Source organism: Triticum aestivum, chromosome 6A, assembly GCF_018294505.1.
Source record: "Triticum aestivum cultivar Chinese Spring chromosome 6A, IWGSC CS RefSeq v2.1, whole genome shotgun sequence".
NCBI lineage: Eukaryota > Viridiplantae > Streptophyta > Magnoliopsida > Poales > Poaceae > Triticum > Triticum aestivum.
Window position 1 is genome coordinate 221,400,437 of NC_057809.1, and position 16,729 is coordinate 221,417,165.

Consider the following 16,729-nt stretch of genomic DNA (forward strand, 5'->3'; position numbering starts at 1 on the left):
AAATAGACTGGAACCGCATCGAGCAAAGCAGCACAACCTTTAGAGGAATAATCCCTAGTCGGGAAGCACGCTGTACAGGAAAAATCACACTAGATGTGGTGTTCGGCATGCCGGAGAATTATAGGTCTGAAGAGATTACGTTCCAAGTGGCCCCGTTCAGTAGCGGTTACCACGCCCTGTTAGGGCGGGAGGCGTTCACAATATTCCAAGCCATACCCCATTACGGGTACATGAAGCTCGAAATGCCCGGGCCCAACAGAATTATCACTCTTGCTAGTGATCCATACACATCACTCCGCGCCGAAAACAAGACAGCCGCACTGGCCCTCGAGGCATTATCCAAAGCCCTAGCGGCTGAGGAACTGACTGCACTGCGCTCCACGGTGAACATGGACGATGTGATACTCGATAAGAGATCCAAGTCCACCTCCTTTAAACCGGCGGATGAAATAGTCAAATTCCAAGTCCATCCAACGGACCCTACAAAAACAGCTTCCATCGGGGCACAATTAACCCCTGACGTAGATGCCGCACTACGAGAGTTCCTACGCGAGAACTGGGACATTTTTGCCTGGCACCCTGCAGACATGCCAGGAATCCCACGCAGGCTGGCCGAGCACAGCCTCAATATTCTAAAGGAATTCAAGCCGGTCAAGCAGGCTCTTCGGCGTTTCTCTGAACCTAAGAGACAAGCCATGAGAGAGGAACTAGCCAAGTTATTGGAGGCCGGATTCATTAGAGAAATAAAAGACCCGGACTGGCTAGCAAACCTGGTGATGATACCAAAGAAGGATAAATCCTGGCGCCTTTGTGTCGATTTCAAGGACCTCAATAAAGCTTGCCCGAAGGATCCCTTCCCCTCCCCCGCATCGATCAAATTATCGATGCCACCGCAGGACACGAGTCATTGCGTTTCCTCGACGCATACTCCGGTTACCACCAAATCAAGATGGCGGAGCCCGACCAAGCCGCAACGGCATTCATCACACCATACGGTCCCTTCTGTTTTAACACAATGCCTTTTGGGCTCAAAAACACCGGCGCAACATATCAGTGCATGATTCAGACATGTCTGGAGAAACAAATCGGCAAAACAGTAGAGGCATACGTAGATGATGTGGTCGTCGAAACCAAACACGTCGACTCTTTGATAGACGACTTGAGGCTCACATTCGACAACCTCCGAACATACGACATCAAGCTCAATCTGGAAAAATGTGTTTTCGGCGTACCAGCCGGAAAGCTCCTGGGTTTCATTGTCTCCAGTAGAGGTATTGAAGCTAATCCGGCCAAAATCCAAGTTTTGTCACAGTTGGCTACCCCAACAAACCTCAAACAAATCCAGAAGTTAACTGGATGCATGGCGGCTCTAAGCTGCTTTATCTCCCGCTTAGGAGAAAAGGCTTTACCCCTTTATCGCCTCCTTCGGCGCACCGAACACTTCGAGTGGATGGACGCGGCCACAGCCAGATTGGAAGAAATGAAGGCCATCTTGGCAACCAACCCAATCCTGGCCGCGCCAAACATCGGCGAACCAATGTTGTTGTACATTGCGGCAATTCATCAAGTTGTAAGTGCGGTGCTCGTTGTCGAACGGGAAGCGTACGGACATAAATTCCCTCTTCAAAAGCCGATATAGTATTTATCCACTGTCCTCACTCCATGCAAATCACGGTACCCGCATTACCAAAAGATAGCATATGCGATATTCATGGCATCGCGGAAGCTGCGACACTACTTTCAAGAGTGTTCGATTGCAGTAGCCTCGGAAGTGCCACTTAATGATATTATAAACAACCGCGACGCTACGGGCCAGATTGCGAAATGGGCCATTGAGCTCCTCCCGTTCGACATAACATACAAACCTCGATGAGCCATTAAGTCGCAAGTATTGGCCGACTTCGTCGCCGAATGGACGGAGGCCGTACTCCCTAAAGAGTATGACGCATACTCCAATTGGATCATGCACTTCGACAGTTCTAAAATGCTGGCTGGTCTAGGGGCTGGCGTCGTCCTGACGTCCCCAACCGGAGATACCGTTCAGTAGGTATTGCAAATATTGTATATAGACTCCAACACTGCAGCCGAATACGAAGCTCTGTTGCATGGTCTTCGGATGGCAGTCTCCATGGGCATTCAACGCTTGGAGGTGCGTGGGGATTTAAACCTTGCAATATCCCAAATAAACGGAGACTTTGACGCCAAGGATCCGAAAATGGCGGCCTATCGAAACACCGTCCTAAAAATGTCAGCTCGGTTCGAGGGGCTCGAATTTCACCATGTGGCTCGGGAAAACAATCAGGCGGCGGATATCCTCGCCAGCATCGGCGCAAAACATGATGTAGTCCCCCCAACATATTTTGGGAAAGGTTGTTCAAGCCATCCGTAGTATGGGAAGGGGACACCGGTAACAACAGTCCAGACCCGGCCAAAATACCCGATACCGAACTCTCTGACACAATCGAAGGCTCTGGACAGAACCATTCCTGGCCTACCTAAATAGACAGGAACTTCTGGAGGACCAAAATGAGGCACGCTGCATAGTGCGGCGATCCAAGGCCTACAGGGTCCATGAGGGAGAATTGTACAAAAAAAGCACTATCGGAGTCCTTCAAAGGTGCATCTCCGAAGAGGAAGGGCGGAATCTTTTGGCAGAAATTCACGCCGGACTCGGCGGTCATCACGCCGCAGCCCGGGCTCTTGTAAGCAAGGCCTTCCATACATGATTCTATTGGCCAACGGCCCGGGTAGATGCACAGGACTTGGTCCAACGCTGCGCCGGTTGCCAGCTCTTTGCAAATCAAAGCCACATGCCACCCACTGCCCTCCAAACAATCCTCATTACATGGCCCTTTGCGGTCTGGGGGCTTGACATGGTTGGACCCCTTAAAGGGGGAACCCATAAGAAAAAATACTTATTGGTCATGGTGGATAAATTCACCAAATGGATAGAGGCCAAACCTGTTAAAACAGCCGAATCCGGACCGGTGATAGACTTCATATCGGGGGTTGTACACCGTTATGGCGTCCCCCACAGCATCATCACTGATAATGGCACGAACTTCACGGCCGACGAGGTAAAACTCTGGTGTAGCAAAATGGGCATCAAGCTCGATTATGCTTCAGTCTATCACCCACAAACCAACGGCCAAGCCGAGCGAGCAAACGATCTTATAATGAGCGGCATTAAACCCAGATTAGTGCGCTCCTTAACGGAGTCTAACACACACTGGGTAGAGGAGTTCAACTCCGTACTCTGGGGGCTGCGGACCACGCCAAATCGTAGTACCGGATATACACCCTTCTTTATGGTGTACGGCGCAGAGGCAGTCTTGCCCTGTGACATAATTCATGACTCACCTCGAGTGCGCATGTACGATGAAAGAGAAGCCGAGCTCGATCGGCAGGACAGTTTGGACACCCTGGAGGAGGAGCGCGACGTAGCCAAAGCCCTTTCCGCATTTTATCAGCAACAGGCTCGCAGATACCAAAGCAGAGAAGTATGGGCCAAAACTTATAACATTGGCGACCTAGTTCTACGCCTGCCGGATAAGAAAAAGAACAAGCTCGAGCCAAATGGGAAGGTCCCTTCATTATTGACCAAGTTCTGACCGGTGGACCGTACCGACTGTGGGATGCATCGACTAGTCAACTCGAGCCGAACCCATGGAACGCGGCCAGGCTCCGAAGATTCTACGCCTAGCACCGGACTCTATGTTAGTCCCCTCCCTTTGTCCATTTTCTGCATATACATTATCTGTCTTGTTTCTCTTTCTTTCTTTCTTTTATTATTTCTCTAGGCCTTCAAGGGTCACCTTGTGCCTCGCTTGCACATTACAGATGCGCTAGCCGCACTTTTCATACCTGGGGGCTTCTTTCATTGAATCTTAAATTATTTATCTAGGCCTCATGCCCCACACATGTGTTATACTTCCGCATGTACCTTTTTTCACTAGTATATGCATCGATATGACTTAAGTTTTGGCCAATCTGGGTTGCCTGGCTCTTGTATTTATGCCCTACGTTCCCATTAATTTGGCTAGGGAATAAGGGGAGCACCTCTGCGTTTGTTACTGCCGGGTCAGCCGGATGTGTACCTTAGACTGGGTGAAGCCGAAAGCTAGCGTTCTTAAGGGAATATTCGGTCGGTGAACAAAAGATGATTTTTATTTATTGTCCATATCTGCACCCAGATGTTTTTCCTGCGTTTCCTATCGCAGTCCGGACATGCACTTTAGGGCATGCTTACCCAGGGAAAGGAACCCTTAACAGAACTATTCTCCCTGGAAGATGTTTCTTACTACCCATGTAATATAACATAACTAGTTGGGCACTTGTCTGATAAAGCACTAATGACCCCTCCGCCTGGTCTCCACGCATACCCCGGTTCTTATATAACTAAGCGAGTATTCGGATACACTCCGTACTATTGGGCCCGGAGGTTGAAGCGAAAAGGTCCGCAACGACAAATGATCTACAATCCGGCTAGAAGGCATTATACATGTCACTTTAATTACATAGTCATGCAGACTGACTAAATTCCTCTTCTATACCATCCAACAGGCGGTCTAGCTTACAATCCTGTTGAGAATACTTTGTGGCTAATTCTACTTGCCCATAAACTAAGCTAACGGGGATCTCTTTTCCGCCGGCCCCCACAGGTCCGACCTCGGCCATGTGATTTGGGTCTGCCTTGGTATACCGCGTCTTCACCATGGCCCAGGCTTCTCTGGCACCCTGTCGGCAAGCTGATATATTCCATAATTGGAAGCGCCACCGTGCTCCCTTGAGCTTCTCCGCAAGCTCGGCAACGCCCTCTGGCAGGGAGACGGACGACCACAAGGCCTGGGCAACACCCTACATCACCTGCCGGACTTGTTCGTGCAGATGTGACAGCTCGGACAGAAGATCACCCACAGACCCGGGCATTTCCTCCTTGGGACGACCCATCAGCATACCTACAGACATAACGCTGTTAGTCGGCTTCTTCGCCGAACTCCTTTAAAAGGATTCGTTCAAGCACTTGCTGAAAATGCCGCGCCGAAGCCGTTTATTCTCCTTCTCGGAGTCTGCAAGCTGGCCACGAACGTCTTTTAGTTCCACGCTCAGCTTAATATTGGCATCTTGGAGATTGTTGTTCTCCCGCCTAACCTCAGTCAGCACGCGTTTGCCAGCCTCTAGCTATCGCATAACATGCTGGTCCTACGGATTCTCTCCGGATTCATCTGCAACATCTGTTGTCGGATCTGCAGCCATGCCGCATGATATATGGTAACCATCATTCTTTAAAGTAAATGTTACCAGCAGGTCACTTTTTCGGTTCCTGCAATGCGGCCACAGCAGCCCGCAGTTGGGTCTTGCATTCCTCCAGCTCCTGTGACAGCCTAGTATTTTTCTTTGTAAGAACCTGCACAATAAAGATGATCCTTAAATCAGTTCTGCTAACTGTTTCAAGTCTCAGGGGCTACTGATACATATAAATCGTCAGATTTACTCACCCGTACATCCTTTACATATGGATCTGTGGCTCTGGCTAGACCATTTTGAGCCGCACGGAGGTACGCCTCTCCAGAATTGAAGGCGTCAAACGCCTCTGGTGAGAAACAAGCGTCATGGAGTACGGCCCGACGGCGCCTATGATTCATGGAGCTTTCCACTTCTGAGTTTGTAGCGGATAATCTATCTGCATCCTCTATAGGGGGATTATCCAGCGCCTTCCCCACATCGGCTTCTGCCTCCATGTCCGGTCCTGGCGCCCGACTGGTGGAAGCGTGATTGGCAACATCGCCGGACATATTCCGACAAGCGTTTTTTTCTGTTAAAGAAACGCGGGCGTCATTACATTTTGAGAAAGACGACAACCACGCAGCCGGGTTTTTCTTATACCTTTGTGCCGGTGTCTCCATCCTGACCGCCTTCCTTTTTGGCCTACCCGGCCTTGGTGCCTCTTGTTGGCGAGTTGCTGCGGGTTCGGCAGGGCGTCCTGAATGCCTTCCCTATAAAAGATGCCATGTGTATATGGTGGGTGAAGTGCCTAAAAGGGGATCCTAGTTTTGGAGTTGGGATTTTTGGTTTTTCTTACTTGCGATACAGGGAGCAGTCCGGGATAGTCAGTCGTAATGGCCACCATGGCATCATCGCAGCTTAACTGATAGAACTGTCGGTCTATCAGCTCCACGAATATAACTGAATCTTCTTCAAGTCCGGAGTCGAGGGCCCAGTCAGGGTCCTCTGGTTGTGGAGAAGGGATGCTGACCTCCTTTATGTTTTTTCGCAGTTCCTGCCGCGAAGTGGCAAGGTGAATACTTACGACAAAGAATGCGGGAAAAATGGGAGCAGGGAGATATAACTTACCTAGCTTGGAGGATTATACATGGAGAATCCATCCCGTGGCTTGATGCGGGTGAACTCCTCTTCCTCACCCTTGAAAAATTCGGACATAATTTTTGCTAAAGCGGCAGCAATGTCCGGACCCTTACGCCCGCAGCGGGTGGCGTCATCCTCCCCGTTATAACACCACAAGGGGTGCCCACGATATTGAAGTGGTTGTACTTCCCGCATTATGCAAATCGACATAACTTCGATTATTGTTAATCCTGATTGAGCCAGTGCTTTGATCCGGTTCATCAGATAGAGGACTTCTCTGTTGTCTTCCGCCTGGGGGCTCCGTGGGCGCCAACTTCGGCGCTTCTTCAGAGGAGCATTGTTGAACTCAGGAAGACCCCGCCGAACAGGGTCCGGAAGGGGAACGTCCTCCATATAAAATCATTCTGAAGGCCAGTCTTCGGACGACTTCTTCGGGGTACCGGACAGGTATCCAGTATCGGTGATGCGCCATATTTTGGCTCCGCTCACTTGATAAAGTGATCTCCTCTGTATGCGAGGGACGAGGCAAAATAGCCTTTTCCACAGCTTGAAGTGAGCCTCGCAGCCCAGGAAAAACTCACAAAGAGCAACATAGCCGGCGATATGTAGAATGGAGGCAGGGGTGAGATTGTGTACTTGGAGGCCATAGAACTCCAGGAGCCCACGGAGGAACGGATGAATTGGAAATCCGAGTCCCCTTAGTAAATAAGGAACAAGGCAGACCCGTTCCCCCATGGAGGGACAGGGAAAGCTCTCCGATTGCTCCCCGCCATTGTAGGTGGCAAGCCCGGCTCGAACGGGCACCATATACGCCAGAGGGAGAAATCCCTTAGTCTGCAGTTCGACTACTCGACTGTGTGGGACTGAACACCTCTCCCAATCACCGGGCTTAGGGCTACGGGAGCGGGAGGAGGAGCTGCGGAGGTCGGCCATGTTGGAATGGATCCTTCCGAAACGCGCTCTGATGGATTCTCGCTGGGGGAGGATTGTATGGATCGGATCTAAGAGTCCCCATCCCTTTAATAGACAATTTATTTATCTGGCTAGGGGGGCAAATGTCAAAACACCCTGGCGCCTCGTATTCATTCGACGCATGGGAGAAAGCCCTTATTGGGCACAGAAGCCAAGAGGTTCAACATTTATGGAGCCAGACACTGCTTACGAACACTTGAAAATTGGAGAAGAACCCGCCTTGCAATGCCGAAGACAACACTGCGCGCCGGACTCATCGTCCTTGAAGCCTAGTTTGGGGGCTACTGAGGGAGTCCTGGATTAAGGGGTCTCCGGACAGCCAGATTATATCCTTTGGCCAGACTGTTGGACTATGAAGATACAAGATTGAAGACTTCGTCTCGTGTCCGGATGGAACTTTACTTGGCGTCGAAGGCAAGCTTAGGCAATACGGATATGTATATCTCCTCCTTTGTAACCGACCTTGTGTAACCCTAGCCCCCTCCGGTGTCTATATAAACCGGAGGGTTTTAGTCCGTAGGACAACATACAATCATACCATATGCTAGCTTCTAGGGTTTAGCCTCTCTGATCTCGTGGTAGATCTACTCTTGTACTGCCCATATCATCAATATTAATCAAGCAGGACGTAGGGTTTCACCTCCATCAAGAAGGCCCGAACCTGGGTAAAACATCGTGTTCCCTGCTTCCTGTTACCATCCGCCTTTGACGCACAATTCAGGACCCCTACCCGAGATCCGCCGGTTTTGACACAGACAGACGGAAACTAGGGTTACTTGCAACAGAACTCCAGCCAACTTGCATCACCTCGGTCCAATGCAATTACAAAGCCGACCAAGTGGCCCTTTTTTAGCGGCCCCATCCGTCGACCAAAAACTAGAGATGGTGCTAGCTCAGCTGAGCTTTGTGCCCTGGTTCGTGTTCACCAAGGATGTGACGTACTTCCAGTTCCTCGACCGTGTGCGCGTGAAGGACGTTCTTCTTCGGTCGGTTGGCATGTGGGATGTGCCACACCAATGACTGAACATTTTCGTTTCCCAGTCACGCATTCTAAAAATCGACGCTGGCGTGCTCAAAGCCGTCCTCGGGGTTGACAACCCGGTCAGGCTCATCCTCATGTACCATATGAACACGGCCAAATGAAAATCCCGGATGACGATGGTGACGCCACCCACTGGCAAGGACATACTTCTCCGGTCGGCTCTATTTTCCGATGAACTAGAGCCGGCAATAGAGGGAGAACTAGTCGGTGCTGGCATAATGCAACAAGCAGGGCATCTAGTGCAAGCAGTATCTGCCAAACTACACGTCACAAGATGGATGGTGGCGACATTTTGGGGCCAAGTGGAGCAAAATCACTCAACTCAATGCCAAATATGATACCCACATGATAATGTCACGGGGCAGAGAATTTCCCCTAGCCAAGTGTGCCAGCGGCAAACATGGCGACCGCATAGTTAGTGCAGACACTGCTGACATTTTCTCCATTAGATACACTCCTATGTAGAACAATATATCGGAGAATTTTTGGTGTATGGGCTGTACAAAAATTGTCTTTCGGTAGAATGTTTTGAGAATTTTGAAAATAGGAGGTAAACATTGTGAAATTTTAAATTTATACAATAGAATTTCAGAAGACATCTCTATACTTATTGGGAAACTAGTAGAATGTCCATACATTGTTACGGGCCTTTTAATTTTGTTCTGATTGCGCGTATATAGCTGTAGTGTTATTGTTGTATAAAACTCGGTGAATTTTTTGCCCCTTCAAACGACATCGCCTGAACACTTTTGTCGATGAATTCTTTTTAAATGTTGACATAATCCATCTCCATCTCTCTCGTACTCCGCAAAAGTAAGCTTATATAGAAATTCAACTTTTGTAGTATCAAATATATAAAGAAGAACAATTATTTGTATGCGTCTCTTGTGATTGTGTAAAACTGGATGAGTTTTCAATCTGGTTCATCAAAAAGCTTTGTCAATCGACATCTGTAAAGCATCATCTGAAGTCTCAATATTTATCTCTGATCTAAAAGAGTGAATATATAAACACATATTTTAAAAAACTAAGATAAGCTCATATACAAATGTCGATTGAGATTACCCCTAGTATTTCGTATTCAACCAATGCAAGAATATGTGCATGATCAAGCAAGACAATGAAATTGTATGTAATTTGTATAGAATAAGAAAATTAATTATCCATACTTGCCAGTCATGATTAACTCCAAGTAGATGCATGTCATTTACTACCCCAAGTGACAATGGTTTTTAGTAGGATCAAGATTCATAACCCACACGTGATGAGACACTACAACAGCACGTGTCCTCCAAATAATGCATACATGCCCATGACATTTACGTAGTGCAGGCATCATGAAACAATTTTGCACCATCATCCATAAGGAAGGTCGTAGGTTTAGACAACCTAGAAACCCATGTGTCACTTTTAATTGCAAAGATGCAACCAAAGTGCAGTATTCAGAAGCAAGCGATGGTATGACTGCACTTGCAAAATACTAACTGTTTGTATAGTACTATGGCAAACTACCATGCTGGTCAGGAAGAAACTTTTCAAGCAGCTTGTCTTTACAATCAATCGATATACAGCTGCTTGAGGATGTCGTTCCATGCTTGCCAAGATTACAAATTTTCAACGAGATATGGCTAGCTCCACCTTCACAACACTGAACTACAAAGCTTACCAAAAGAAATACATTGATCAATGAACTTAATATTCTTGTTCTTCTTCCTCCGCCTCCACCCACTACCACCACCTCCCTAATCCGAGCACCTACTCATACTTTGAATTCAAACACTTACCCATGTATTTATGTTATATTTTGTAATATGCTTGTCTTACCAATGCATGCCTCTAATTTTTGATTGGATCAGATAAATCTCTCTCTCTCTCTCTCTCTCACACACACACACATGTTGGGGAACGTAGTATTTTAAAAAAATTCTACGATCATGCAAGATCTATCTAGGAGAAGCATAGAAACAAGCGGGGAGAGTGAGTCCACGTACCCTCGTAGACCGAAAGCGGAAGCGTTTAGTAACGTGGTTGATGTAGTCGAACGTCTTTGCGATCCAACCAATCCAAGTATCGAACGCACGGCACCTCCGCGATTTGCACACGTTCAGCTCGGTGACGTCCCTCGAACTCTTGATCCAATTGAGTCCGAGGGAGAGTTTCGTCAGCACCACGGCGTGGTGACGGTGATGATGATGTTACCGGCGCAGGGCTTCGCCTAAGCACTACGACGATATGACCGAGGTGTTAACTGTGAAGGGGGCGCCGCACACGGCTAGGAACAATTGATGTGTGTTCTAGGGGTGTCCTCCCCACGTATATAAAGGAGGGAGGGGGAGGGAGGCAGCCTAGGGCTCGCCCAAGTAGGAGGAATCCTACTTGGGCCTCTAGTCCAATTCGGCCCCCCTTACATATTTGGACAAGGGCGAAAGGAAGGAGGGGAAGGGGAAGGAAGTAGGAGTCCTACTTCATACTTTCCTTTTCCTCCTCTCCTTTTCATTTCTCCCCACGTGGCTGGCCCTATAGAGGGCGCACCAGCCCCTTGTGGGCTGGTGTGTTCCCTTACTTGGCCCATTAAGCCCATATCTTTGTCGGGTTTGCCCGGAACCCCTTCCGGTGACCCGGTGTCACCCGGAACACTTCTGGTGTCCGAACATAGCCTTCCAATATATGAATTTTTACCTCTCGGCCATTTCGAGACTCCTCGTCATGTCTGTGATCTCATCCGGGACTCCAGACAAACTTCAGTACATCAAATCACATAACTCATAGTACAAATCGTCATCGAACGTTAAGCGTGTGGACCCTACGGGTTCGAGAACTATGTAGATATGACCGAGACACATCTCTGGTCAATAACCAATAGTGTAACCTGGATGCTCATATTGGCACCTACATATTCTACGAAGATCTTTATCGGTCAAACCGCATAACAACATATGTTGTTCCCTTCGTCATCGGTATGTTACTTGCTCGAGATTCGATCGTCGGTATCATCATACCTAGTTCAATCTCGTTACCGGCAAGTCTCTTTACTCGTTCCGTAATGCATCATCCCGCAACTAACTCATTAGTCACATTGCTTGTAAGGCTTATAGTGATGAGCATTACCGAGAGGGCCCAGAGATACCTCTCCGATACACGGAGTGACAAATCCTAATCTCGATCTATGCCAACTCAACAAACACCATCAGAGACACCTGTAGAGCATCTTTATAATCACCCAGTTACGTTATGACGTTTGATAGCACACAAGGTGTTCCTCTGGTATTCGGGAGTTGCATAATCTCATAGTCAGAGGAACATGTATAAGTCATGATGAAAGCAATAGCAATAAAACTAAACGATCATTTATGCTAAGCTAACAGATGGGTCATGTCCATCACATTGTTCTCCAATGATGTGATCCCGTTCATCAAATGACAAAACATGTCTATGGTTAGGAAACTTAACCATCTTTGATTAACGAGCTAGTCAAGTAGAGGCATACTAGGGACACTCTGTTTGTCTATGTATTCACACATGTACTAAGTTCCCGGTTAATGCAATTCTAGCATGAATAATAAACATTTATGATGATATAATGAAATATAAATAACAACTTTATTATTGCCTCTAGGGCATATTTCCTTCAGTCTCCCACTTGCACTAGAGTCAATAATCTAGTTCACATCGCCATGTGATTTAACACCAATAGTTCAAATCATCATGTGATTTAACACTCTATAGTTCACATCGCTATGTAACCAATACCCAAAGGGTTTACTAGAGTCAATATCCTAGCTCACATCGCCATGTGATTAACACCCAAAGAGTACTAAGGTGTGATCATGTTTTGCTTGTGAGAGAAGTTTAGTCAATGGGTCTGCCACATTCATATCCGTGTGTATTTTGCAAATTTCTATGCATACAATGCTCTGCACGGAGCTACTCTAGCTAATTGCTCTCACTTTCAATATGTATCTAGACCGAGGCTTAGAGTCATCCAGATCGGTGTCAAAGCTTGCATCGACGTAACTCTTTACGATGAACTCTTTGTCACCTCCATAACCGAGAAACATTTCCTTATTCCACTAAGGCTAATTTTGACCGTTGTCGAGTGATCCACTCCTGGATCACTATTGTACCCTCTTGCCAAACTCATGGTGAGGTACATAATAGGTCTAATACACAGCATAGCATACTTTATAGAACCTATGTCCGAGGCATAGGGAATGACTTTTTATTCTCTTTCTTTTTTCTGCCATGGTCGGGTTTTGAGTCTTTACTCAACTTCATACCTTGCAACACAGGAAATAACTCCTTCTTTGACTGTTCCATTTTGAACTACATCAAAAACATGTCAAGGTATGTACTCATTGAAATTTTTTATCAAGCAACTTGATCTATCTCTATAGATCTTGATGCTCAATATGTAAGCAGCTTCACCGAGGTCTTTCTTTGAAAAACTCCTTTCAAATACTCCTTTGCTTTCCAGAAAATTCTACATTATTTCCGATCAAGAATATGTCATTCACATATACTTCTCAAAAAGGCTGTAGTGCTCCGACTCACTTTCTTGTAAATACAGTCTTCACCTCAAGTCTGTATAAAACTATATGCTTTGATCAACTTATCAAAGCATAAATTCCAACTCCGAGATGCTTGCACCAGTCCATAGATGGATCGCTAGAGCTTGCACATTTTGTTAGCACCTTTAGGATTGAAAAAACCTTCTAGTTGCATCATATACAATTCTTCTTTAAGATATCCATTAAGGAATGTAGTTTTGACATCCATTTGCCAAATTTCATAAATGTGGCAATTTCTAACATGATTCGGACAGACTTTAAGCATCGATACGAGTGAGAAAATCTCATCGTAGTCAACATCTTGAACTTGTAAAAACCCTTTTCGACAAGTCGATCTTCGTAGATAGTAACACTACTATCAGCATCTGTCTTCCTCTTGAAGATCCATTTATTCTCAATGGCTCACCGATCATCGGGCAAGTAAATCAAAGTCCATACTTTGTACTCATACATGGATCCCATCTCAGATTTGATGGCCTCAAGCCATTTCGTGGAATCTGGGCTCATCATCGCTTCCTCATAGTTCGTAGGTTCGTCATGGTCTAGTAACATGGCTTCCAGAATAGGATTACCGTACCACTCTAGTGCGTAACGTACTCTGGTTGACCAATGAGGTTCGGTAGTAACTTGATCTAAGTTTCATGATCATCATCATTAAGTTCCTCACTAATTGGTGTAGGCATCACTGGAACTGATTTCTGTGATGAACCAGTTTCCAATTCGGGAGAAGGTACAACTACCTCATTAAGTTTACTTTCCTCCCACTCACTTCTTTCGAGAGAAACTCCTTTTCTAGAAAGGATCCATTCTTAGCAACAGATAACTTGCCTTCAGATATGTGATAGAAGGTGTACCCAACAATTTCCTTTCGATATCCTATGAAGACGCATTTCTCCGATTTGGGTTCGAGCTTATCAGGTTGAAACTTTTTCACATAAGTATCGCAACCCCAAACTTTAAGAAACGACAACTTAGGTTTCTTGCCAAACCACAATTCATATGGCGTCGTCTCAACGGATTTAGATGGTGCCCTATTTAACGTGAATGCAGCTGTCTCTAATGCATAACCCCAAAATAATAGTAGTAATTCGGTAAGAGACATCATAGATCGCACCATATCTAATAAAGTATGGTTATTACGTTCGGACACACCATTATGCTATGGTGTTCCAGGTGGCATGAGTTTGTGAAACTATTCCACATTGTTTTAATTGAAGGCCAAACTCATAACTCAAATATTTGCCTCTGCGATCAGATCATAGAAACTTTATTTTCTTGTTACGATGATTCTCTACTTCATCTGAAATTCTTTGAACTTTTCAAATGTTTCAGACTTGTGTTTCATCAAGTAGATATACCCATATCTACTCAAATCATCTGTGAAGGTCAGAAAATAATGATACCCGATGCAAGCCTTAACACTCATCGGACCGCATACATCGGTATGTATTATTTCCGATAAGTTAGTGGCTCGCTCCATTGTTTTGGAGAACGGAGTTTTAGTCATCTTGCCCATGATGCATGGTTCGCATGCATCAAGTGATTCATAATCAAGTGATTCCAAAAACCCATCAGCATGGAGTTTCTTCATGCGCTTTACACCAATATGACCTAAATGGCAGTGCCACAAATATGTTGCACTATCATTGTCAACTTTGCATCTTTTGGCATCAATATTATGAATATGTGTATCACTACGATTGAGATTCAATAAACCATTTATTTTGAGTGTATGACCATAGAAGGTTTTATTCATGTAAATAGAACAACAATTATTCCTTGACTTAAATGAATAATCGTATTGCAATAAACATGATCCAATCATATTCATGCTCAAAGAAAACACCAAATAACATTTATTTTAGGTTCAACACTAACCCCGAAGGTAAAGGGAGTGTGCGATGGTGATCCTATCATCCTTGGAATCATTTCCAACACACATCGTCACCTCGCCCTTAACTAGTCTCTGTTTATTTTGTAACTCTTGTTTTGAGTTACTACTCTTAGCGAATGAACCAGTATCAAATACCGAGGGGTTGCTATAAACACTAGTAAAATACACATCGATAACATGTATATCAAATATACCTTTGTTCACTTTGCCATCCTTCTTATCCACCAAGTATTTGGGGTAGTTCCGCTTCCAGTGATCATTCCCTTTGCAGTAGAAGCACTGAGTTTCAGGCTTAGGTCTAGCTTTGGGTTTCGTCACGGGAGTGGCAACTTGCTTGCCATTCTTTCTTGAAGTTCCCTTTCTTTTCCTTTGCCCCTTTTCTTGAAACTAGTGGTCTTGTTAACCATCAACACTTGATGCTCTTTCTTGATTTCTATCTTCACTGATTTTATCATCGTGAAGAGCTCGGGAATCATTTTCATCATCCCTTGCATATTATAGTTCACCACGAAGTTCCAGTAACTTGGTGATAGTGACTAGAGAACTCTATCAATCACTATCTTATCTGGAAGATTAACTCCCACTTGATTCAAGTGATTGTAGTACTCAGACATTCTGAGCACATGCTCACTGGTTGAGCTATTCTCCTCCATCTTGTAGGCAAAGTACTTGTCAGAGGTTTCATACCTCTCGACTCGGGCATGAGTCTAAAATACTAATTTAGCTCTTCGAACATCTTATATGCTCTGTGGTGTTCAAAACATTTTTGAAGTCCCGATTCTAAGCCGTAAAGCATGTCACACTAAACTATCAAGTAGTCATCATACCGAGCTTGCCAAAAGTTCATAACATCTGCATCTGCTCCTGCAATAGGTCCGTCACCTAGCGGTGCATCAAGGACATAATTCTTCTATGCAGCTATGAGGATAATCCTTAGATCATAGACCCAGTCCGCATCATTGCTACTATCATCTTTCAACTCATTTTTCTCTAGGAACATATCAAAATAAACGGGGAGCTACATCGCAAGCTATTGATCTACAACATAGATATGAAAATACTATCAGGACTAAGTTCATGATAAATTAAAGTTCAGTTAATCATATTACTTAAGAACTCCCACTTAGATAGTCATCCCTCTAGTCATCTAAGTGATCACGTGATCCAAATAAACTAAACCATGTCCGGTCATCACGTGAGATGGAGTAGATTTCAATGGTGAACATCACCATGTTGATCATATCTACTATATGATTCACGCTCGAGCTTTCGGTCTCAGTGTTCCGAGGCCATATCTGCATATGCTAGGCTCATCAAGTTTAACCTGAGTATTTTGCATGTGCAAAACTGGCTTGCACCCGTTGTATGTGAACATAGAGCTTATCACACCCGATCATCACGTGGTGTCTCGGCACGATGAACTATAGCAACGGTGCATACTCAGGGAGAACACTTATACCTTGAAATTTAGTGAGAGATCATCTTATAATGATACCGCCGTCCTGATACGTCTCCAACGTATCTAGAATTTTTGATTGCTCCATGCTATATTATCTACTGTTTTGGGCAATATTGGGCTTTATTATCGACTTTTATATTACTTTTGGGACTAAAATATTAACCAGAGGCCCAGCCCAGATTTGCTGTTTTATGCCTATTTCAGTGTTTCAAAGAAAAGGAATATCAGACGGAGTCGAAACGGAACGAAATCTACTACAGAAGTTATTTTTGGAAGGAAACACACCTGATGGACTTGGACCCCATGTCAGAAGATACGGGAGCTGCCCACGAGGGTGGGGGCGCGCCCACCCCCTAGGGCGCGCGCCCCTGCCTCGTGGGGCCCTCGTGGCTCCCCTGACGTGCTTCTTCTGCCTATATAACTCCATA